This window comes from Tupaia chinensis, unplaced genomic scaffold (assembly GCF_000334495.1).
Source record: "Tupaia chinensis unplaced genomic scaffold, TupChi_1.0 Scaffold000225_1, whole genome shotgun sequence".
NCBI lineage: Eukaryota > Metazoa > Chordata > Mammalia > Scandentia > Tupaiidae > Tupaia > Tupaia belangeri.
Window position 1 is genome coordinate 81,147 of NW_006159700.1, and position 26,377 is coordinate 107,523.

At 36.5% G+C, this 26,377-nt stretch overlaps 1 long non-coding RNA gene and 1 pseudogene across 1 annotated transcript in view; one reads left to right on the forward strand and one right to left on the reverse strand.

Moving 5' to 3' along the window:
- Window positions 1-11,031: 11,031 nt before the first annotated feature.
- On the reverse strand, window positions 11,032-11,376 carry LOC102470959 (39S ribosomal protein L33, mitochondrial-like; annotated as a pseudogene).
- A 2,316-nt stretch (window positions 11,377-13,692) lies between these two features.
- Window positions 13,693-26,377, forward strand: part of LOC114007726 (uncharacterized) — a 29,376-nt gene continuing 16,691 nt past the window's right edge. The window contains exons 1-2 of the long non-coding RNA XR_003549308.1: window positions 13,693-13,774; window positions 23,021-23,174. This is a non-coding gene — a long non-coding RNA (uncharacterized LOC114007726). The remainder of the gene's footprint in view (window positions 13,775-23,020; window positions 23,175-26,377) is intronic.

Consider the following 26,377-nt stretch of genomic DNA (forward strand, 5'->3'; position numbering starts at 1 on the left):
ATTTGTACTTGTGTTTTAATCTCATTTATAGTGTTTGCACAAAGATGGTTTAAATTATTTAATATTAAATCAATAGATAATAACTAACAGAAATAAATTGCTAACTGTTTCCAAACACTGTCATAGTACTTTATATACATTGTTTGATTTCACAACAGTCTTACTAAGTAGTATTATTATGCTTTTTGTTTCATACATAGGAAATTGAAAGCTTTTAAAGAAGATAGTTTAACATTCATAAATTCACTCAAGTAGAACATTAAGCTTGAACCATTATGGTTTAATCTCTTCTGTTTTGTTTCTTAGTGTCATGTAAAAAACATGTATGGGAACCAGTGGGGCATGGTACGTAAGGCATCTGGATCCCACACAGCCTACTATATGGTTCAAGTCCCAGACCTGGCAGCTTGAAAAGCATGGCAGGTGCATGTACATGCATGCCCAAGATCCAGAGAGGAGCATGGAGAAGGGATTATAGATAGCATGGCCATCCCTCTGGGTGGGAGGTGCTCTCTCACTTTCTTGCGTTCTCTTTCTCTCTCTGGAAAGCTCGCATGAAAAAAAGTACTGGCCTGGATGTGGTGGTGCAAACCAGAGGGCACCACTGTGCAGCTGGCGAAGCCAAATGGAAGGTCTGGTTCAGTTCCCACACCTATGCAAGCAGTCTGAATACGGTATTGTGCTGCTATGGTTCTAGGTAACCAGGAGACTGGGAGAGAAGGTTCATGACATTATGACATAGTGAGATCCTGACAGAAGTACTCTCTCTTTCTCTCTCCTTCTTGCATGCTCCTCTCTCTCTCTCTCTCTCTCTCTCCCCCCTCCTCTCATAAAATAAAAAATATGCATTTGCTTCACTATCATTCTATTATTTCCTTACATTCTCTTAATTATGTTTGTGTGTGTGTTTTGTTTTGTTTTACATTTATGATATGTAAAATAACTTAAAGTATAAAATGCAACTATTTTTGATCCTTAGAGGAAACTAGTAATTACATTTTCCCCCATTTCACTCCCAAAATGACCTTTCTTCCTATTAAAAAGAGAAATATTTCTACTTCTATTGAAGGTCAACCCCCCACTTATGCCTTAGTTCCCATTCTTTTTTATATCTTCAAATATACCATTTTATAGTTTCTCTCTCTCTCCCATTCCATCAGTAATTTCTCTCAATTACTTCATACCCATGAACATGTTTAGTGCCTCACTTCTGAGTCAACAGATTTTCCACCTCAGTTAGGTCCTGCTCATTTACATAAAACATGCACAATATTCCTCCAAAATAACTAAACAAACAAAAACTCTGCCATAATATACACTTTCAGTTTATTCTTCATTTTTGCACTAACTTTACATTGAAATTTCTCAAGATAGTTGATACTATTCAACTTCTTTTCTTTAATTCCTTTTCATTATTTAACATAATAATTAAGATTTATCCCCATTAGTACATAAAAGTATGTTTATAAAAATCACAAATGACACTTCCCTGGTACCAGTTATAACACTAATTTCTGCATGCATAACTTCCTTTAACTCAGCAATATTTGCAAGTTTTCCATATGTTGCTTTTTGAAAAATTTTTTTCTAAGTGTTATAACACTGCATTCTATTTGTTGTGCATCTACTTACTGGTTACTTCTTCTAAACCTCTTCTACTTTATTTCTAAGTGTTAGAGTACTCCAGTACCTGACTCAGACACACCTTTTAATCTCATTGTCCCCCTCTCCCCCAATCTTTCTCTCTCACTCTTGACTGTTCTCTCCTTAAGTCTCATGATTGATATGTTATAAATTTTTTTAAACAGGGTAGAAAATAATATTTGAAAACAATGAAATTCATTTTTAATCTGAGAAAACTATATAAACTTTAGATACAAGAAGCTCAGTGAATCTCAAAGATAATGAAGCCAAAGAAAATTATGACACTCAAACTAATCAAATTGCTTAAAATTTTTTCAAAAAATTGAAAACAGCCTGAGACAACCAACACATTGCCCATAGAGTAAAGAAACATTCAAATGACTAAAGCTTTCTCATGAGAAGCCAAAAAGACCTCAAGGACAAGGCACAGCATTTTTTATATGCTCCAAGAGAAGAATGGTCAAGTTACTCAGAAAGAAACATCCTTCAAGATTGAAGGTGAAATAGACATTCTCAAATATAAGGTAAGTGAGAGAATTTGTTTCTTGAAGTCATGCTTTAAAAAACTGCTGGAGACAGCTAGTGTAATGGCTATGTCGCTGGACTCCCACGTAGTCGACCGCGGTTCGCGTCCTGGACCCGGTGGCTTAAAATTCATGCCGGGAGCGTGTGCGTGCGTGCCCAAGATCCCGAGAGGAGAATGGAGGAGAAGGGATTGTGGCGTGACCATCCCCCCTGGGGGGTGATTTCTCGCTTTCTGTCTCTATGTCTCTCTCTGTCTGGTGAGCACACGCTGGAGAGTGAAAATCTCTCCAAAAAAAAAAAAAAAAAAACTGCTGGAGATAGTTCTTTAGAAAGAGGGCAATTGACATCACAACATTATGAATGAAGAGAAACAGAAAATAGTAAATAACTTAGCAAATACAATATAATATTAATATCCTCCTGAGTTCTTTAATACATATTTTACAGTTGAAAGCTAAAATTGTAATACTGATGTTGTTTTTATTGTACATAGATATAAAACACATAACAATTACAACACAAAGAAAGAAGGGTAATGAGATCTCAATGATGGTAATATTTCTACATCCCACTTGAAATGGTAAAATATTAGGTCTTCATAATGTAGTCCTTGAAACAACTACTAAAACAAGTAGTATGAAGACATAGAGTCAGATACACAATAGATAAGTTAAAGTGGACTACTAAAAAAATGTTCAAATAACCCCAAATAGATAGAAAAGGAGAAGCATGGGAAGAAAAAAACAGATGGGACAGACATAAAATAGTTCGTATATAACGTATCTAAATCCTAACCTATCAATAATTACATTCAGTTCAAATGATCTAAATATAACAATAAAAAGACAGATTGCTGGGACTGGCAAGTGGCCTGTTGGTTAAGGAACTAGATTCCCACATTGCCAACCACGGTTTGAGTCCCAGACTTGACAACTTGCTTTCTTATTTTCTCTCTCTCTCTCTCTGGTCAAATTTAAATAATAATAACAATATTAATAAATAAAATTAAATAAATAATTCTTTTTTTAAAAGGCAGATTGTCAGATATAAAACCATATATGTTCTTACTATGTTGTCTATAAGAAGCTTACTTTAAACATGATGATGTAGATAGGTATGGTAGAGAGGTGCCAAGGTGGCCACTTGATTCCCACCTCCTTGAATCCTTACAGTCTTTCTTTGAGTTTGAATGGGACCTGTGGTTCACTTCTAGACAATGGCGCATGAGAAAAGCAACTGAATTGTATCTGATTATGTTACATAAGATTTGAATGGCTGTCACAGGAGGAGACACTCTCCCCTGATAGATTTGAATAAACAACTATTGGGAGGACTATAAGGCAAGATACCAAGTATGAACTCTGGGTGAAAGCTAGCTAGAAACCAAGGTCCTCAATCCAACAATCCACAAGAATGTAATCCTGTCAACCACCATATAAGTAAGGAAGCTGATCCTTATGAGAGTCTGAGGTGAGACTGCAGCCTATCAATCTCTTGATTTGAGCAGAACTGAGGCCCTGAAAATGCCATGCCTAGTTTCCTTATCCCACAAAAACTGTGAGATAATGAATGCCTGTTGTTTTAAGTCATATAATTCTTCAGGAATTAAAATGCGTAATTTGCAAACCCACAAAAGAAATCTCAGGTGATGAGGATGGAGGTGGAAGGTGGAAGATGAACAGTCAGAACACAGTGATTTGGGGGGTCAGAGAAAATATTCTGAATGATACTATAATGATTAATATAGATCATTATGTATTTGTCCAAACTCATAGATTATATAACTCAAAAAAAAGTCCTAATGTAAACTATGAACTTTGGGTGGTTATGATATGTCAATATAGGTTAATCTGTTGTATCACATGTACTACCCTGGTAGGGGGAATTGGAAACGGGGGAGGCTATGTGAGGGGAGGCACATGGGAAACTATATCCCCTCAATTTTGCTATGAACCTAACACTGCTCTAAGAAAGCAGTCTTAAAAATGTTGCAGACCCAGATGGCTTCACTGAAGAATTCTACCAAATTTGTAAAGAATAATTAACACTAGTCCTTAAAATCTACACTATTGCTTCCAGAAAATAGGAGAGGAAAGCCTTTTCCACTCACTTTTAAAAACCAATAATATTCTAACACCAAAATCAGATACAGATAAAGAAAGTATCAAGAAGAAGAAGAAAAAGAAGGCAAAGAAGAAGAAGGAGAAGAAGAAAAGAAAAGAAGAAGAAGAAGAAGAAGAAGAAAAGAAAGAAAGAAAGAAAGAAAGAAAGAAAGAAAGAAAGAAAGAAAGAAAGAAAGAAAGAAAGAAAGAAAGAAAGAAAGAAAGAAAATATACAAATAAATAGCACCTATCTCTCAGGAATATAGATGCAAAAACTCTTCACAAATTATTAACAAATCAAATTCAGCAATGCGTACATAGATTGTAAACCATAATTTAATAGATTTTATTCCAAAAATATAAGTCAGTTTAAATATTTTAAAATTATTGTAATTCTAACAAAGAAAAATCATATTTTATAAATCAATGTAGAAAAAGTCCTTGACAAAAACATTTAAAAAAAATTTTGTGTTAAAACTCTCAGAAAACTTTGAATGGAGAAAAAATTATAAACTTAATAAAGACATACACAGAAAAACTAAATTAACATCACACTTAATATGGAAATACTGACAGGACTGATTAGAAACTGTTAACATGGGGACCAGTAGATAACATAATGGTTACATCGCTGGACTCCCATGTGGCCAACCAAGGTTTGAGTCCCAGACCAGGTGGCTTAACATGTCTTGTGCATGTGCATGTGTACCCAAGATCATGAGAGGAGAAGGGAGGAGAAGGGATTGCAGCATGGGCATCCCCCTGAGGGGTGAATTCTCACTTTCTGTTTCTGCCTCTCTCTCTCTGGGATTGCATGTGCCCTATAGCAAATATCTTTCTCTTAAAAAAGAAAAAAGAAACTCACCATGGCTATTCAACATACATAACGATAGTAGGGAAATATGATGTTATAGTAACCAGAAGTTCTAGCCAGTAAAATCAAGTAAAATAAATAAATAAATAAATAAAACCATACAGATTAGATATAAAGAAATAAAATTGTTCTTAACTGTAGATGGCATGATTGCCCATGCTGAAAATTACAAGGAACTAAAAACTGAAGCAAAAACAAACATTTTTTTTTTTCTTTTTTTGGGAGACATTTTTGCTATAGGGTACTTGTGCTTGCCAGAAAGACAGAGAGAGAGAGAGACAGAAAGCGAGAAATCACATCCCCCCCAGGGGATGGCCACACTGCAATCCCTTCTCCTTCATTCTCCTCTTGGGATCTTGGGCATGCATGCACACACATCCGGCGTGAGTTTAAGTCACTGGGTCTGAGACTTGAACCCTGGCCGACTACATGGGATTCCAGTGACATAGCCATTACGCTAACTGCTAGTCCCAAAACCAAACAACGTTTTAAAAACCTCTTAGGACTAATAAATTCAGTAAAGGCAGAGAGTAAAAGATCAACACACACACACACACACACACACACATTGTATTTTAATTTTATAAACAAATTATGATTATATTGTAAAAAAAAATGCTTTATAAAGACTCCCAAAATGAAATATTAATATATAAATCTAACAGAATATATATGGGAGCCATATGCTAAAAACTTCAACATGATGACAAAAGAAATCAAGAAAAACCTAAATAAAAGAATTGTGCTATGTACATGGATCAGAAGACTTAAGGAACCAGCAGTTAGCGTAATGGCTATGTCATTGGACTCCCACGTAGTCGACCGTGGTTCACCTCCCGGACCTTGTAGCTTAAAACTCACACCGGGCGCGTGTGCATGCATGCCCAAGATCCCGAGAGGAGAATGGAGGAGAAGGGATTGCGGTGTGACCATCCCCCCTGGGGGGTGATTTCTCGCTTTCTGTCTCTCTGTCTCTCTCTGTCTGTCTGGCGAGCGCACACGCCCTATAGCAAAAATCTCTCAAAGAAAAAAAAAAAGACTTAACATAGTAAAGCTGAATCCTTCCCAAAATGATCAGTAGATTTGATGACATTCTTGTCAAAATTCCAGCAGGGTCTTTTGTAGCTACAGACTTCTTGATTTTAAAATGTATATGGAAAATTAAAGGAATTAGAATAGCTAATTTTGGATAGCCAAGAGAAAATTGTAAAAATTACACTATTCTGGAGGTTAAGGTTACTGGATCCCACGTGGCTCATCATCCAGTTGCAATTCTAGACCCAGCAGTTTGACGATCACACCAGGCATGTGTGCATGCATTCCCAGAATCCTAGAAGGAGAATGGAGGAGAAGGGATTGTGGTATGGTCATTCCCCTTGCAAGGTGCGGGAGGTGGCAGAGGGCAGTGCTTGTGCTTTCTCACTTTCCTTCTCTCTTTGGCAAGTATATGAGCCCAAGGGTAAAGACAAAAAAAAAAAAAAAAAAAAAAAAAAAAAAAAAATTCATGCTGGGAAAATCTATTTTGTATGCTATATATGAGCCCAAGGGTAAAAAAAAAAAAAAAAAAAAAAAAAAGAATAAGAAATTACCTATCTGATTTTAAGACTTCAGATATCAAGATTATGATATTGTCAGCGGGATAAATAATTGATCATGGAACAGAATTACAAGTCCAGAAATAGAATCACACAAATATAGTCATTTGGGTTTTAATAAGAGTATAAAAACAATTCTGGAGAGAAAAGATGATCTTCAACAAAATGCATGTGCCAAAAAAAAAAAATCACACTTTATACAATAACTAACACAAAATGTATCAGAGATATAAACGTAAAACTTAAGACTACAAAACTGTTAGAAAAAAAAGTTAGAGAATATTGTCATGAAAGAAAAGCAGTTTATAACTTAATAACAGAAAATCGTCAGCAAAGGAAATATTTGTTAAAATGACTCATCAAAATTTAAAAAAAAAAAACCTTTTGCTCTGTGAAGTACATTGTTAAGGGAATGAAAATAGAAATTACAGACTGAGAGAAAATATTTGTAAATTACATATCTATCAAGGAACCTATGCTAAACCCTAGTAAGAATCTCTACATAAGGAAGCAAACTCAAAATAAGAAAGCAATCTACTTTCAATATGACCAAAGGACTCGAAGAGATACCTCATCTACAATCTACTTTCAAAATGACCAAAGGACTCGAAGAGATACCTCATCTAATGGTTTACATGAATGCCAAATAAGCCAATAAAAAGTTATCATCATTAGCTGTTAGAGAATAGCTAATTAAAATCACCATATTACATCATTCTACCTATTTTTTGGAAAGGTTTATCTAAATATATAAAAGTATTGATGAGAAAACAGAAAATCAGAACTCTCACAATTGCTGGTATGAATGCAAAATAGTACAGCACATCTACAGAATAATTTGGCCACATTTGTAAAGTTAAAAACATTCTTACTAGTTCACCATGACTGGGTAATTAGACTAGAAAAGAGAAAACATGTGTTCTCACAAACACAGGTTCATAAAATTTTAATAGCCACTCTCTATAATTTCCCCAAATTGGAGACAACCCAGATGTCCTACGATGAGTGAATAGAAAAACTGTTAAACCTGTACATGAAACACTATTTGGCAATAAAAAGGACAAACTATTGATAAATTTCAAAGACATTCTGCTGAGTGAAAGAAGCCATTCTCAAAAGGTCTCATTCATGTACAATTACCTTACATGACAATTTTGAAGTTGCAAAACTATAGCAGTGAGTATTAGAGTAGGAAAGTGAGGAAAATATAACTATAAGCAGGTAGCATGAGGGTTGTATTTGTCTGTTTGTTTTGGTGTGTTTTAAGATTGCAGTGGTTACATGAATCTAAGCCTGTCCTAGCAATTCATATAATTGTGTACTTAAAGCATCTATTGTGGGATGGGCAGGTGGCTTGGTGGTTAAGGGTGCTGGATTTCCACATGGTTGATCACAGTTCGAGTCTCGGACCAGGTGGCTTGCTTTCTCACTTTCCCTCTCTATCTATCGCTCTGCCCCTCTCTGGTAAATTAAAAACTAAAATTTTAAAAAGTACAATTAAATAAAATAATTCTTTAAAAAATCAATTGAAAAAAGTCTATTGTAATGTATGATAATTAAAAATAATTTGAATGGTAAGTGATGGGTCTCATCCCCTTAGGAACATGCATTTATTGAACAGTCCCATGACTTAAAGAGCATGTTGCAGCATCCTCATAGTTACATGATGGTCTTAAAATATCTAAAAGGGTGACCTAGATGATAACAGGTGCTCAATTAGCTGAAAGTTCTCTTGCTTCAATAAATAATAAGCTTATTTTTATTTTGCTTTAAACCATATCTTAACCAGCTCTAATAAAAATTGTTCTAGTTCCTAGAAATGTGAAACTCCTCCAACATATGAACATATTCTCAAGCCATTCAAGCCCCTTCTGTTTTACTTTCTTTGACATTCATAATCCAAAAGACCATTGTTATCCTGCTCATATTAAGTGGCATTGTATGGGGGTCCTAGGCAAATTTTACTGATTCAACTGCTGGTTAATAAAAATTTCCTTGACAATTTAACAAAATATAGATTCAATTACAAAGCCAATAGAAGATCTTCAGGAATTTTAAATGAGGAAATGCCTATTTCATCAAATGAGGCTGATTTTTCTGAGCAATATTATTAAAGGTCAGTGCCACAGCTGTGCTGTGCTGAGCAGCTGTGTGAGCTCCCCAGAACAATGAACTGTCTGATTGGCATCGGACCTGGTCGTGCCAGCAGTTAGGGTGGGAGGATTCTAAACAGATGTAGAACAAGTAGCAATTGGGTCCTGCGTGGATGCCTTAACTATCGGGGAGTTCAAAGTAAATGGAATAAAGATAGTGCAATTTGAGGATAATATAGACATCCTGTGGAGACTAGAGTTGTGATGAGGAAAGAACAGAAAATGTTCCCTAAAGGCAACAGATACAGTCTCTTCAAAAGCATTAAATGAATTTATTTCTTCTGGTTTAAGAATATCAAAGTAGGAGGTTTTTTTGGCAGCATTTGCTGAAATGGTGGAAAAATTCACACAATCCCAATTTCTACTGGCAAGGTGATACTTAAATCCTATTTACTTAGATCTAGAATTCATCTTAGATTTTTATCAGCCTGGGGTAACATGATAAAATTTTTCCTTCCAGGAGTTTGGTCAGAAAATAAAGAAACATATGATGTGTTTTTCAAGTAGAACAAGTGAATCAGCAGGCTACAAATGCATGTGTGTGCTTCTTGCTAGTAAGTAGAGTTTATCATTTCACTCATTGTTTTCCATGTGTATACTTTCAGTATCACTGTTCAAATATATGATACGAAATATAGAAACAATATCTCTGGCATGTTCTTGGTTTATTTACTTCCTATCATGGATGTTTTTTCCCCCCTTGCCTTAATCGTATATGGTTTTGGGCCAGCAGGCATGGTTAAGGTACTGGATCCCACATAGCCAACTCCATGGTTGGAGTCCTGGACCTGGTGGCTTGAAAATCAGGCTGGGTGTATGTGCATATGTGTCCAAAACCCCAAGAGGGGAATAGAGGAAAGGGACTACATTGTGTCCATGCCCCTAGAGAATGATTTTCACTCTCCTCTCTCCCTCTTTCTCTCCCTCTCCTCCTTCTCTCTCTCCAAGAGGTGCCCTATAGCAAAAACTTAAAACAAAACAAAATTCTGCATACTTATCACTCGGCGTAGTCATTCCTCCCAATTACATCATCATCACATCCCGCCCCCCCCCTTCCTTTTATCCTTTTTCCTAACTCTGTTTAAAGCAGGTTGTTCCCAGACTTGAACTACAACAGTGGCTCTTCCCTAGGTCTCCAACTGCCAGCCCACTATAAAGATTTGGGACTTTCCAGTCATTCTTTTTCTTTTTCTTTCTTTCTCTTTTCTTTTTTTCTTTTTTTAAGATAGATTTTTTGCTATCAGGCACATCTGTTTGCCGGAGAGACAGATACGGAGAGAAAATGAGAAATCTTCCCCAGAGGAGATGCCACATTGCAGTCCCTCCTCCTCCATTTCTCTTCTCAGGATTTTGGGTACACAGGCACATGCACCCAGCATAATTTTCAAGCCACCAGGTCTAGGACTGGAACCATGGTCAGCTATGTGGGAGTCCAGTCCAGTGCCTTAACCACTATACCACCCATTGGCCTCTAGAAGTCAATTCTTTTAATTGAACAGAAATATTTTTCTGCATATATGTACAGATCCCATTGATTCTGTTACTCAATATGTGCAGAGAAGATTGATTATGAATGAAGGAAACTGATCAACCAAGACGGTCAGTTATACAGAACCAAGCATGTGTTTAAAGTCAGTAGATTCAGTGAACAATATAAAGAATGCCTATGAACAACATAAATGTATACTCAACACCTTAAGTCTACATACCCTACACACCTACATGGAATGTGAAAAACAAATATGGAATAGACCTTATATAAACTTTCTTGAATAAATATGAATTAAGATACATACATTTGGCATGCAGACATATATTAGTATTTATTAAGAAGATAGATGCAGATAACTTAGCTTCTTTTTTCTTTTCTTTTTTTTTGGGGGGGGGCTATTTTAACTTTTTATTAAGGGCTATAAAAATATCCAGAAACATAAATAAATGTGAAGCAATGATATCTGTCCTAATATGAAGAACTTTCTTTCACTGCATTGTTTTCCTTCACAATGGTCTTCGAATCACAGGAGGCAGTTATTCCATGCCATTTCCTCTGCTTTCATTACACGCTGCAGGATCTCTGAATCAATATCCCCACCCTTGGTCTTCTCATTTATAAATTAATTTCATTTTCCACCCATTGTTCAGAGGGAGCGTATTTTTCTCTGTTCCATGAAGAGGACTTTTCTGTTCAGCTGGTGCTTGTACGTGCATGCCCAAAATCCCGGAGGAGAATGGAGAAGGGATTGCAACATGACCATTCCCCTGGGAAGTGATTTCTGTCTCTCTGTCTCTTTTTGTCTGTCTGTCCAGAGAACACATGCACCTTATAGCAAAAATCAACAGGATCATAGTGCAGAACAGTCAGTTTCTCCCAGAGTCGGTGTCTCTTGGTGTTGAAGGAATAACCTGTCCCAGCTTGGCTTACCATTTTCACCAGAATGGTTTTTTGACTTGCTCTTGGCAAAGGAGACCGTGGAGAGGAACATGGCGGCTGCCTTCTTTTCTTTTTAATAACTTTTTATGTGGACATTTTTTGCACCAAAACATCAATCCTTATTTTTCACTACTCTTTAAGTCTTAAGCTGTTTAAAGGTCGTCCCTCAGTCTACTTCCTGTTGTTTCATATTTAAGTGGAAACCAAATGTCTCTAGATCTTATTTCTCCCATTAAATAGAAGAGCATATGTGAATGCAGAAAGCAAGCATTGAAAGTAATATTTGTTTTCTAAAGAGCTCTTAAATACCTTGAGAAGAGTTGCACAACATATTACAAAGATAATTGTATTTATAAGCATATGTTATTCTTTTAGTCATCACAAACTTTAAAATGTTTTTCTCTTTCCCAGCTCATTCTCTTCCCCCAGGATTCCCACCACCACCACATTCACATTCCAAAGTATTAAACCATATCTAGGATATTTTACTCCACCAGGTCATCTAAAGAACAGGTAATAAGAATGAGATCTCCTTCTGTCATTCATCCACCTCCTCAGTGGTTCTAAACCAAAGAATATTTCTGTAAATTACAATCTTTCTAGTGAAAAAAGGAAAGGTTATATATATATATGTGTGTGTGTGTGTGTGTGTGTGTGTGTTTGACAGGTTTTAGCTATAGGGCACATGTGCTCACCAGAAAGAGAGAGAGAGAACAGAGAGACAGAAAGTGAGAAATCACCCCCTGGGGGGATGGCCACATTGCAATCCCTTCTCCTCCGTTCTCTTCTTGGGATCTTGGGCATGCATGACATGCACCCAGCATGAGTTTAAGCCACCCAGTCCAGGACTCAAACCATGGTCAACTACATGGGAGTCCAGTGACATAGCCATTATGCTAAACTGCTGATTCCAAGGTTATATATTTTTATCAGTGAGTTTTTTAACTATAAATTACATTTTCAAAAATTATTTGATGACTTTTTTCTTTTTTTTTTAAATCTGGCCCTCTCAATGTAGTACCTATGTATTTATTCTGGTCTCCCCAGGTTTTCTAACCTTTCATATTATGCATTCTATCTTGAGCCATGTGGTTTTGTATTTCAGGAAAGCCTAACAATTTTCTCATGTAGCATTCTAACATGCGCTGCAATGTATGTAATAATGGTTTAGTGATAATTTAGCATAGCTTTTCAACCACCTCTTTTGTTAGCCCGTTTTATTGTTCTTTTCTTTTGTCTTTCTTACTGTAGTTACTCATACTTTTTAGAAGTTGGTGATATGCTACATCCCTCATTTCTGCCTCTTAAACCGCTACATACACATAATCTACAGCACCTGTTAGTGACTCTTTCAGCTTCTTAGGTAACTATGCTAAATATCACCAGCACCTAGATATCCTCCACTGTGAGGAGTTAAAAGAGGAATAGTCTATCTCCGTCTACACATAGACTACTCAGGCATAGGAACGGAGGCAGGACGTGGACTATGCACCAGTTCTGGGTCTACCACGGCTAAATTTCATGTGAGAAGAGTCCATTTTCATATTGACTCCCCAGTATGATTAAAGGTTTAAGTTTTTATTTTTATTCTTTTAAGAATAATAATGAGCTAGAATCCTGGCCCACTTATCTCAAATGATTACATAACATGTAGTTATCATTGGTAATAAAGAACGGAGAAGGAGAAATTCTCAGGAAATCTCTAGACTTCCTTTTAGGTGTAATTTAAACGTCAATGATAAAAATATTTAATCTAGCTTTCATTAAGGTCTTTTCTTTGGAACATTAATTCTGTTTTATGTCTTTAAAAAAAAAAGAAAATGAAAACTCTCTAAAGAAATAAGTTTGAGGAATGTTAAATTCAACAGGATTTAAACCACTTTCTTTATTGCTAGAGAGTTAGGAGCCTTTAATACCCCAGTGTGTACTGCGAATTTCTAAAAGTGGGATATTATATGCAGCATTTATCCAACGTATTGAACTAAAGAACCTTTTTTAAAGGATATTTTTAGAGAAGAATTCTATAGATCATACATTGGAAAATGCTGCTCAAGTTAGACCTTGTAATAATAGAAAATTGATATAATTGCATTAATTTAAAAAAAATTTCCTGGTAAACCTGCCAAATGAGAGCAAAATATCCTATGGGCAAGTAAACATATGGGACAGGAAATCCAAAAAGTTGTAGATAATCAGTGTGCAAATGCTTCAGAGTGAGCTATACTTTAGTAATAATTGGCCTCCAGATTGTTCTAGAAATATGTGATTGATGGGAAATGTAAATTAACACATTCCCTACCAAACACCTTTTTAAAACTGCTACATTTCCTAAGCACTAATGCTTCCTTCTCTCTCTCTCCAGAGCCAAGGGCACTTTTCACCAGTATCCAGTCTGCTAGTGGCTGGGAAAGGGTCCAGCAGAGCCATGGGCAAGCACTCTCCTACTCGAAGTGAGTGATCACATTGATTAGTAGCTGCTCTGTAGGAGATGGGAGACAGATGCCTGGTTCTAATTACAGTTTTAGCACCTTCCACTCCACATTTCCCTGCTGCTGAGGGTGCTGTAAAGTCTCTGCAGATGCTTCTCTGCTGAACTTTATTGTGAATACAAAATAGTATTATTACTGCACAAGAACTTGAAGTATAGGCTAAATTCACATGGTACAGTCCCATACTTTGCCTAACACAAAGGAGAGATTTATTACTCCTTATTAACCCAGAGAAGTTGAGGCTAAGCTGTGAGTCTCTAATAACTTCATTATCTCATACTATATCCTGAAAAAGCAAAGAGTAATACCTGTGCAGATCATCCCTGGGATCTTTACTCAATGATCATGAGAAAGTGGAAGGGCCAAGGAAAGAAACAAAGGAGTTATAATCAGGGAGTAGAGAGTCATTTCCTGAAAAAAAGCTCTTTTATTTTAATGGACTTCCAGGAGTACCTCCCTAACACCTGTCTCTTTCACTGATTCTTTCTCTTCACTTTATATGAATACTGTTTTATTTCCTAAATGTGTATTTCCTAAATCAAATACTCTTTCCCCTCTAACCGCTCTCCATTGGAACTCTAATCCACTCCCCATGGACTCAGCCATCAAATCTTAACAAAGTTAAACCACTAAAACAATCATGCCTGGCTTCCCTCATGAACTGTAAAACCATATTTTCACTTTTGTGACAAATAGTTTCACATTGATATTTACCTGGTGGTTCAAATTAGTATATCAAACATAGAACAATTCTATCCTTATTTCCCTAAATCCACATTTCTCAAAAAAATTTTAAAAAAGCCTTATGTATTTCACATGTTTACATTGGTTACAAAAAATTTAAATATCCCTTATATTCAACAAGTATTTAATGAGAGCCAATTATAAGCAAAAACCTATTCTAGGGACTAAGTGTATCACAGTAACAAAGCAGAAAAACAATTTCAGCCCTCCTGGAGTTGATGTTCTACTAAATTGTGACAGAAAATAAACACAAGCCAAACACATTCTATTTTAGAATGTAATAATGTTATGAGAAAACTTTAAGCAGAGGAAAAGGCTCTGAAGTGGACAAATGTTTGATATGTTTTACAAATATCAAAGAAACCAAATGAGACCAAAACACAATGAACTAGGAGAAAAAGAAAAATAAGATAGTTCAAAAAAATAGTGGGATCTGATAATAAGGTACAATTGTTCTCAATTCAGGCTACCCCTTATTGTTAACTCACTGTGTGTTTAGTTATCTAAAATTTGTTTAAAATGTCAATACCCAGAGCCCATACATGACTTTTTTCAATACAATTTTTAATTCAATTCCATTTTTTATTGTTATTTTAAAATTTGACCAGAGAGAAACAGAGAGAGAGAAAGGGAAAGCGAGAAAGCAAGCTGCCAGTTCTGGGACTCAAACTGCAGTCACCCATGTGGGAATCCAGTGCCTTTAACCACCACACCATCTGCTGGCCTCCAGATATGACTTCTAAAAATTAGAAAGGTGGGATCAGCAGTTGCCGTAATGGCTACACTGGACTCCCATGTAGTTGACCACTGTTCAAGTCCCAGACCCAGTGGCTTAAATTCACGGGGGACAGGATTTCTTGCTTTTTGTCTCTCTGTCTCTCTCTCTCTCTGTCTTTCTGGCAAGTGTGTGTGCCCTATAGCAAAATCCTCTCAAAGAAAAAAAAAAAAGAGTGGCTAAGTATGAGACCTTGATATTGGTATATTTTTTTATTATGTTCATTCTATTTAGCTCTTCTTTTAGCAAAAGAGAAGGAATGAGAGGGAAATCACTCCAGTGGGGTCCTGATTCATCTTCAGCCTTCAGGCACTCCTAGGTTATGGATGAGCATGTACCTGGTATACTCAGGGAGGTCTCCAGACTGAAACTGGAAACTTCCCTTTGTGGGATGGCCTCACAGAACATCGTGTTTGCTGCACAACCAGCTAGCCCCATGTTACTGGTATCTTTCAGAAGTTCCCAAATTGATTTTTATATGCAGCCTATGTCAAGAACCACTGAAATGTGGGTTTGCCAGTAGTTACAACAGCTTGGTCTTCTACTCTGAATCAGACAGACTGTTCTGTCAGAAAAGGAACATGATCTTGCATACATTGTTGTAGGATAGCTCTGGCTGGTATGTGGAGAATAAATTGTGGGTGAAAGTGACAAGGATGTAGCAGGGAGATCACTTTTGGACTCTAGCAACAATTCAAGTGAGAGACAGTAATAGCATGGGCCAGGGTGGATAGCCCTGAAGGTGGTAAGAAGTTGTCAGTTTCTGGCTATACTTAAATTTGGAAGGCAACATCAAAAGGATTTGCTGATGCATCAGATGTGTGTGTCAAAAAGAATTAAATGATCACTCAAAAAGATTTTGGCCCAAGAAGGATGCAGTTACCATAGCTGAGGTGAAGAAGACTGTGGGAGGAGGCTTAGAAAGGAAGATTGAAAGTTGCTTTTGATGTTGGTATATCTTTTATATTTCTAATGGACTTGAAAAAGTGAAAACATTCAAGACTATGAAGTAGACAAATGAACTGAAATTTAAGACAAATGTCTAGGTTAAGTGAAAGATGGATTTGGGAGGCATCAGCAAATAGATAGTTTTAAAGCCAAAGGACTGTACAAAGTCACCTAAGACGTGAGTGAAATGAAGAAGAAAGCTGTGCCAGGTCTGCCTACCATCTAAGCTCAGGGAGATGAGTAGCCAATAGAGGGAGGAAGTGAACCAGCAGGAGTAGTGGGAAGGAAGGGAAAGAAGTATTTCAAAAAAATCACCTTCATCTAGTGCTACGCTTAAGACAGATAAGAACTGAGTATTGCTTATTGGATTTAGTAATATAGACTCTATTGGTTTACTTGAAATGAGTAGTTTTAATGGAATTAAATGGAGGGCAAAAAGAAATGTTAGTGTAAGCTCAAGAGAAAACTGCAGGAGACAACTTGCAAACAATTTTTGATGAGTTGTGCAATAAAGGAAAGTAGAGAAATGTACTGGTAGCAGAAGGGAAAATGAAGCTTCGAAAAAGTATGTGGTATGCTTATTGTTACTGGAGAGATTACAGCATATTTTGTAATAATACAAGAGTCAGAACCAATGCTGAATATTCGTCCTTGAGTAAAGGAAAGGTGATGCACAAGAGGCTGAATATTGCTAAGAGCACCAACATCCCCCCCCCACAAGAAACAAGATGGAAAGGCAAAGATAAGGGAGGCTGAGAAGATACGATGGTAAAATTCAATGGAATTTTTTTAAAAATTACATACCACTAAGTTTTGCAGTGTTTCTCAATTCTTTTCTCCCATGATACAGTTCTAGGTCAAGATATAGTGTGCCTTACAAAATGACTCTGTGAGCCATCAGATGGTGTGGTGGTTAAGGGTGCTGGCCTCCCACATAGCTGAGCATGGTTCGAGTCCCAGACCTGACAGTTTGCTTTATCACTTTCCCTTTCTCTCTGTCTCACTATGTCCCTTTCTGTTCAAATTAACATGAATAAATGAAATTAAATAAAATAATTTTTAAAAAATCACTTTCTAATCCTTCTAGTTTAGATAAATGCAATTATTTACTTGTGACTTTTTTTTAGTGCTAAAGTAACTTAGCTCTCAGCCTCCTATGCCATCCATATGTCTTTGAATTTAGTGACTTGCTAAACAATTATCCTTCAAAAATAGATTATACATTGTGAAAAATAACATCCTATTTGCACCTACTATAAGAAAATCATGAGTCAAATATAATAAAATTTCTCTTCCAAGCTAAGAGCCTTTGCATACTTCTTCCCCTAGTTCCTAGTTTTCCAAGAGAGCTTTAATCATCTTATTCCAACTGACTTCAAGTCAAAGTAAATAAAAGTGAAAAGAAAAGAATTGTGCATCACTCTTTAATGTGTGCAAGACTAGTTATGTAATTTCAAAGGGATCTACTAGAACTATTAGGTTGGATTCTCCCTTATATAGGATACTCCCTTATATAGGAGAATGTTTCATTCGTTAATAGAAAAAGTAGAGTCTACTGAACTATTGGCTATATGTGTATTCCACAGAATAGTGACATTCACAATTACAGAAACACAGGTTTTAAGTTTACACACTCATCCTATCCATCATACAGAGAGACCGAGGCAGAAGCACCCCCCAAAAGGTCCCCATACAGTAATCCACCCCCAGTTTCAACCAATCCTTATCATTTGCATGAATGCTTATGACCAGTTTGCACAGGGAGCACCAGGCTGTGACTCTGGGACGCCCTCCTGTGGGCATCACAGAACTCTCCATCACCACTGAACAACTCAGTGGTCAAGAAATGTCTCTTCCATGTAATGGCTAAAAATAACATTTGGAGGGAACCAGCAGTTAGTGTAATGGCTATGTCGCTGGACTCCCACATAGTCGACCGCGGTTCGTGTCCCGGACCCGGTGGCTTAAAACTCACGCCGGGTGCGTGTGCGTGCGTGCCCAAGATCCCGAGAGGAGAATGGAGGAGAAGGGATTGCGGCACGCGCCCTACAGTGAAAATCTCTCCAAAAAAAAAAAATAATAATAAAATAAAAAAATAAAAAAATAAACATTAGGATTAATTACTTTTTTTTTTTTTTGGAGGGGTTTTTGCTATAGGGCGCCTGTGATCGCCAGAAAGACAGAGAGAGACCGAGAGACAGAAAGTGAGAAGTCACCCCCCAGGGAGGATGGCCACACTGCAATCCCTTCTCCTCCATTCTCCTCTCACACGCCCGGCGTGAGTTTAAGCCACCAGGTCCAGGACTTGAACTGCGGTCAGCTACATGGGAGTTCAGCGACATAGCCATTACGCTAACTGCTGGTCCTGATTAATTACTTTTTTAATACCGTAAAACAACGTTTAGAAAACTGTGCAATTAAGGTTTTCTTATTTTATTAAGAAGAGCTTTTTTGAGTGCTCTTAAACTGTGTCTGGTGTTACGGGATCATGTGACAAAGTCCATATACAGATCTAACTTCCACAATTTCCAGGAACCCCACTGGAGCTGGGGTATAAGGAAAGGAGCACACTAAAACTATTGAGGAGCATATAGTTGAAATTTTAATTGATAAAAACAGTGTAAGTATGACTTTAACTGATGAAATTTACTACAATATAAATCTTATGTGGGCAAGAACTTGGAATTTTTTAAAAACAATTCTAGTACTGATGCCTAAATCAATAGTCATTGCCTATTAATATGTATCTGTTAGGATATATAGAATAATGAATCTATAGCTCATTTTACCTGCTTAAATGTATAAGACTATCGTCTTCAATTACTACAATATATGCCAAAGGTTGAGCTAACACTATGATAGTGCCTGTCTTCTTTAGTTGGGAATTATTACTAGCTGAATATCTTCCAAGTTTAGTTTTCCAGATCTCCTAGGGATTATCTGAGCTACTCAGTTTTCTTGAGTAAATTCTTTTTTCAACTTAAATGTGTCAGAGACTATTTTTGTTTTCAAAAGCTAAGAATCCTGAAAGGTAAAGGATCCCTGGGCTCCTAGGTGCCCAGGAGAGGTTTCATCCCCAGGATACAGTCTTGATTTGACAGCTGGGGCCCCATCTCTTCTTTATTGGAACATTCCTCCCCTATGGTAGAAGAAAGGATTCTGCGAGAGAATTGGGATGAATTGTGAATCTGATGCTAATAATACTTTGTACTTTCCTTGCAACTTTTATTCCCCACAGAGCTCAAAATGTTTTACAAACCCAGCATTTTGTTCTGTGGCTATTATTCCCAAGGATATTACACTTGAAGAGAATATATATTTCTAGAAAAATTGCCAATGATAATAGAAACTGAATCAAATCTTGCCTTTGACCCAGAGCTAAAAGAACATTCTCTCTCTAGCTTGATGACATTAATAATCATGAGGGTGATATTTTAATACTACATGTATTCATTATAGGAGAAATAGCTCAAGAATCAGCCCTCTAGTCCTCCAGTTATTTTGACTACTTTGACCCTTCGATGAGGATCCAAGACAGGTCTATTTTTACAATTGTTTTGAAAGGTGTTGTTTTGGTATTCCTGAGAGTTGGTAGTAATTATTTCAAATTTTGTTACTTTCAAAGAATGCATACACAAAATTTAAAAAGGGCCATCTCTTTTGTGCCTCTTTAGACATAAAAAAATAAAATTCTGCTAAAGCAAAATAGAAAAAAATTTTATGTATGTAACCTCTAGGATTTGATTTATTTTACACAGGTAACCTAGAAAATATATTTTGATATTCCCCTCCCCATCATTGACATCCATATTCTTAACTTTAGTTTGGATGTATTTGGAAGCAATTAACACATTATAGATTAAATAATTTTTGTTAAAGGCAACCTTCAAGATGGTCCCCAGTGACCTCTGCTTCCTGCTGGTCACACTTTTATGCAGGCCCACTGAACTAGGGATGGTTTGTATGATACTAACATAGGTTGTAAGAAACAGTATTCTACTTCAGGGATTAAGTTATAAAACTGCAGTCATCTGAGTTTTTCTCTGTCATGTGCTCTCCCTCTTTTCTACCTGTCTCTTCCATTGTGAAAAATTCATGCAGGGAGAAACTTCCCCTAGCCTCTGGCCAACAGGCAGCATAGCCCTAATAAACTGAGGTCTGCTAACACCCTTAGAAATGAGATTAGAAACAAATTTTCTAGCCCAGTTGAGCCTAGAGCTGGCCACAGTCCCACTTGAAAACTTGAGTGCACCCCAGTGAGTCAAAACCGTCTGTCTAAGGCTGCTCGTAGATTCTTTGCCCTCAGAAATTGAGTAATATAATACACTTTTTTTGTTTGTTTTATGTTGCTAAGTATTTGCAGTACTTTGCTACACAGTGAGAGCTAGCTAACACCATTTCCCTAGCGCCAATTTGTTAGAGAATTTTGTTGTAAATCATTGTCTAGGTTTACATTTGGTTTTCACATGGTACATTGAATTAGGGATGCCAAATTAGTGATCGTCCAAACTAATCAGAACTTCCAACTTCAATTTTATTTACAATTCACTTTTAGCTATTGGTATATTCAAAAAAATAAAATGAAAAAAGAAGACAACTTTGGCTATCATTAAAACAAATAAAGCCCTTTATGTATTTAAGTCTATTGATTATTTTTAAAGTATTTTTTTAATTGGCCACAGGGTGCGTGCACTCACCAGAGATAGTGAGAAAAACAGAAAGTGAGAGCAATCCCCATGCGAGGTGACCACACAGCTATTGGTATATTCAAAAAAATAAAATGAAAAAAGAAGACAACTTTGGCTATCATTAAAACAAATAAAGCCCTTTATGTATTTAAGTCTATTGATTATTTTTAAAGTATTTTTTTAATTGGCCACAGGGTGCGTGCACTCACCAGAGATAGTGAGAAAAACAGAAAGTGAGAGCAATCCCCATGCGAGGTGACCACACTGCAATCTGTCCACTGAGAGAAATCCCCATGCGAGGTGACCACACTGCAATCTGTTCTCCTCCATCCCTACCTCCTTTTGGGATTTCAGGCCTTTGTACACACACGCATAGTTATTTTCACGCTGTCAGTTCTATAGGCTGTGTAGAATAAAGCCGCATTAACTACCACATCACAGGCTGGTGGCTTTATATTACTATTAAAATTAGTTTAGTTTTCTATATTTTTATAAACAAAGATGTTGAACATGAAGGAAATTCCTCGGGGAAGTCTGTTTTGTTTTTTGTTTTTTGCTTTTTAAAAAAACATTTGTTAAAGGGCACATACACTTGTCAGAGACAAATAAAGACAGAGAGAGAGAGAGCACTTGCCCAAGGGGGATGGCTACACTGCACACTTTTCTCCTCCATTTTTCTTTCAGGATTTTAGGCATGCACACACAAGTGCCAAGTGTGTTTTTTAAGTCACCAGGTCCAGGACATGAACCAATATGACCAGGTGTGATCTAGCCACTTTAACCACCATACCACCATTTAGACCAATCTGAATTATTTTATATCAAACCTTAAAAGTTTCTTAATTCTTTTAAGCCATTATGGGGCAAATGGTGTGCAAACCACGGGGCAGGTATTGTCCTAGGCACAGGGAAAAATACATTAATAAACAAACAAATTAAAAAACTTCTACTTTCAGGAACCAGCAGTTAGTGTAATGGCTATGTCGCTGGACTCCCACGTAGTCGACCGCGGTTTGTGTCCCGGACCCGGTGGCTTAAAACTCACGCCGGGTGCGTGTGAGTGCGTGCCCAAGATCCCGAGAGGAGAATGGAGGAGAAGGGATTGTGGCGTGACCACCCTGGGGGGTGATTTCTTGCTTTCTGTCTCTGTGTCTCTCTCTCTGTCTGGCAAGCGCACGCGCCCTACAGTGAAAATCTCTCCAAAAAAAAAAAAAAAAAACTTCTACTTTCAAGAAATATATATTCTGGTAATTTCTACAAGGTATTTAGGACAGGGGAACAGCAAATTCCTTAGTCAAATGTTAGGAAGTTCATTACCCCTGGAATATCACATTCTTTCATCAAATAAAATATTTACATTCTGTGGAACTTGGTCTGCTTATGAATGATGTCCAATGGTTTTAGCTGTTTCCTTTAAATGATACATTGTACATCTTCACCTTTTATTATGTAGATGCCCTTCAAATAACTGAAGGATAGCTATTATATTTCTTTGTTACATGTTATCCCATGCTCATTTTTTTTTCCAACCTGGCTAAAAGTTTAGCAATTTTATATGCAATTTTTATAATCGTTTCAAAGAATTATTTAATTTTATTTATTCTTTTTTAAATTTGCTACTGGGCACATGTGCTCACCAGAGAGAGACAGAGAGACATGCAGAGAGAAAGAGAAGGTGAGAAAGCAAGTCAACAGGTCTAGAACTCAAACCATGGTTTGCCATGTGGGAATCCAGTGCCTTAACCACCAGGCTGCTTGCTAGCCATTCATATGTATTTTCTGGAAATCCAAATGTCTTCAATTTAGATAACAGCAATCACTGTAGGCTAAATGTATTTTTGTTTGTACATTTTTGCTTTATGACAAACGGTACTGTTTCATACCATTGCATTATTTAGTTATTCCCTTCATATTCATTACTATAGCAAGACCTACACATATAGTATCTGCTCTTTATTTTGTGATTGGAAAACTGAATTTTGCAATGATTTGCATGTTAACATGGTGCAGGTCTTAAAGATGCTCTGTTCTGGCTTTGCTTTGGTGTCACAGGCTGAAGAGCAGTTCTCATGATGACATCTTGTGAAGAGGCTGTTTGGAAATCTGATAAGGGTGACTCAATATAGTGAGAAGGACTTGTTCCACCTGCCAGGAATACATAGATTCAGTGAAAAGCTTGTCAAGCCTAAAATACAGCACCTTGCAGGTAAAAAATGATATTCAGAATATACAGTTAGGAAAAAAAAATGAAGGTTAGCAGTAAAAGTCAGTAAGAGGCCAGAAAGGAAAAGGACACTTGTTTTTAAAACATTTTTATCATTTTGAATGGGATACCTGTTTTTGATGGCCAAATTTAATGGTTGACAACAAAACATGTTTTAAAGACATTGTCAGCAAAAATAAATAGTGATCAATTTTCTTCCAAATGCAAAATAGCTCTGAGTGCATCATCTTGGAGATTTCCATTGCCTGTCAGTGACTCAGACTACATCCAACTGTAGCTTTGCATTTTCTCCAAATTTGAGAAGGCAGTATATGACTCATTGATAGACAATGGCAAACTCTCCTCAAGATAGCAGGGTGCAGGAGAAACAAACATCTGGGAACTAAGCTGTGAAGAGCTAATTTAAGAGTTAAGATGCTGCTGTCCACCTCCGTCTGTACATCTCTTCCCCTGTAAGGTGTTTATTTGTTCTTTCCTAGTAAGAGAAAAACAGATATTGTGAACATGGAAATAACCCTTGGATTGCTAAATCGGCATTTTCAATGTCGTAGCACTAAGTTCATCCATTTTCCTCTCATAAGCAAGGTTGAAATATGCTGATTTGTTATAGTTGATGTTATTCATGTTTGTAATACAAGGAAGCATAGTAATTTTATTTCATTTTATTTTTTATTTTTTGGAGAGGTTTTTGCTATAGGGCGTGTGCACTCGCCAGACAGAGACATAGAGACAGAAAACGAGAAATCACTCCCCAGGGGGGATGGTCACGCCATAATCCCTTCTCCTCCATTCTCCTCTCGGGATCTTGGGCACGCACTCACACGCACCCCGTGTGAGTTTTAAGCCATCGGGTCCAGGACCTGAACCGCGGTCGACTACGTGGGAGTCCAGTGACATAGCCATTACGCTAACTGCTGGTTCCCGGAAGCATAGTAATTTTAAAACATAGGAATAAAAAGGGGTTGGATGGTGACACAACAGTGAAACACAAGGTTCCACAAGTTGACTTGCATGAGAAGGTTCCAGGTTCATGTCTGGAGACCTCCCTGTATATGTTGGACATGCCCATATGTCCATGATCAGGGACCGGTTGAAACTAGGAGTGCTTCATAGTACCAAGGTCCTGCTGGATCTCTCTGACTTTGTCTCTCTCTCTGTCTCTTCACTATGGAAGAAATAAAGAAAGCAATTTTTTAAAAGTTCGTTTAAAAATAGGAATAAAATAAAGGACTGGCAGAGAACCACAATACAGTACACATTCACCCATATTAATATACTACTCTAAAACTAAATTATTTTGATTTTATCAAATCTTAAATATATAAACTTCTACTTTTATGCAGTTCTCTTCATATGATGGTTGTATCCTACTGTTTATTTTAATACATGTTGCTTTCATGTGGTCTCAATTGAAAAAAAAAGGTAATGTGCTTCAAGTTGATATTATATATTTCTGATGGTTCTTTGACACCCTAGTTATTTTTTATAAAGCATGATGTATACATTTTGTACGCTACAAATGTTAACAAAAGTCATTTTTTCTTATGTACAAAATAATAATTAATTTTTTTTCTACTTACTAATGTATGCTCACAGAATCAAAAATTAAATGCCATTCATAGGTAAGAAAATTGTTCCTGTTTTGAAATCCAGTTTTACCATAGTATTTAGTCAATAATGTCTAATGAATAGCTATATTTTATATCACATCATGTTTAACTATACTTTCTCAATGGTTGCTCCCATGGACCAAAAAAATGATATAATGTATGAAGATTCCCAACATAACGTGTCTCTAGAACAGATTACTTCAACAAATATGTAGACTATAATAACTTTCTATGGAGTGGCCCTTTTGTTGTTATTCTTGCAGTGGGATATGTATCTGTGCATATATATATATATAACCTGTTTTCTCTAAAATTAAAATGATAAAATCTGAGCACTTGGTTGGTGTTTTTGAGAGACCCTAAGTTCAGCTTCATGTGAATACAGCCGATCCTTCTTAGCCTCCTGAAAAGTCAACTTCTCTTTTCTGCCTGAGCACTTTCATTTTTTGTACTTAAAAAACAAATTTAAAAATAAATAAGTATTGGTTATAGGGAATAACTCAAGTTTCCAAAGGAAAAAGGTACAGCCATTTGTATTTTAAAAGTCTTTTGATGAAAATATTAAGGATGTACATTAGAGTTGGGAAACTTACTGCAAAATCAGTAAGCAGGCTATTACAGCAGTCCAAGGGAGAGATAAAGGTCTGTTTTAAATATAAAGTGGGTCAACAAAGAGAAAACAAGAAAAAAAGAAAGAAGAAAGAAAGAAAGAAAGAGAAAGAAACAAAGAAAGAAAGAAAGAAGGAAGGAAGGAAGGAAGGAAGGAAGGAAGGAAGGAAGGAAGGAAGGAAAGAACTATTAAAACAATATAATTCAATAACAGCCAGAAATCTTCTCCTTTTAAATGTGCTCATTCTATACTCATTTTAACTCCTATTTTTGGGATTCCTACATATAGTAAGTTTAGTTAAACTTTTATGATTAACACATGAGTCTTTTCACTTAGGAAATAACATGGAATAAAAACACTCAATCCTTTCCATTAAAGCTTTTAGAAGGAAAAGACAAATATTTTAAATTGGCATCCTTTGAAGTGAACAAGTTAAAATATCACAAAGTAGCGTTTTTGTAGACAGTTGGCTATGTTGACTATTGGCTGAATTGTATTATATTTTTTTATTTTCTTTTTAGATGTCTTTTCCATAAAGCACATGTGCTCACTGGAGAGAGACAGAGAGAGAGACAGAGAGAGGGAACATGAGCAATTATGCCCCTCAGGGAGGGAAGTTCAGGGGGAGGCCACACTACAAACCCTTTTCCACTCTCCTTTTGGGACTTTGGCTATGCACAAACATATGACCAGTGCGTTTTTTTTTTTTTTTTTTTTTTTGAACTGTTGGGTCTGGAACTTAAATTGCAAAGTCAGCCATGTAGGATATATCTGCCTTAACCACTGTGCCACCAGCTAGCCCATTAGTTAAATTTTAGAAAACTAATTTAAATTTCCACTGGTTATAATCAAAATTTCTATATCACAATACCCTTCTTTCTTAGACTTAAACTACTCAACCAAGCATGCTTTTCTTCTAGTCAATGACTTTTAGAAATCTATTTTTTTTCTTTTTTTTTTTTTTT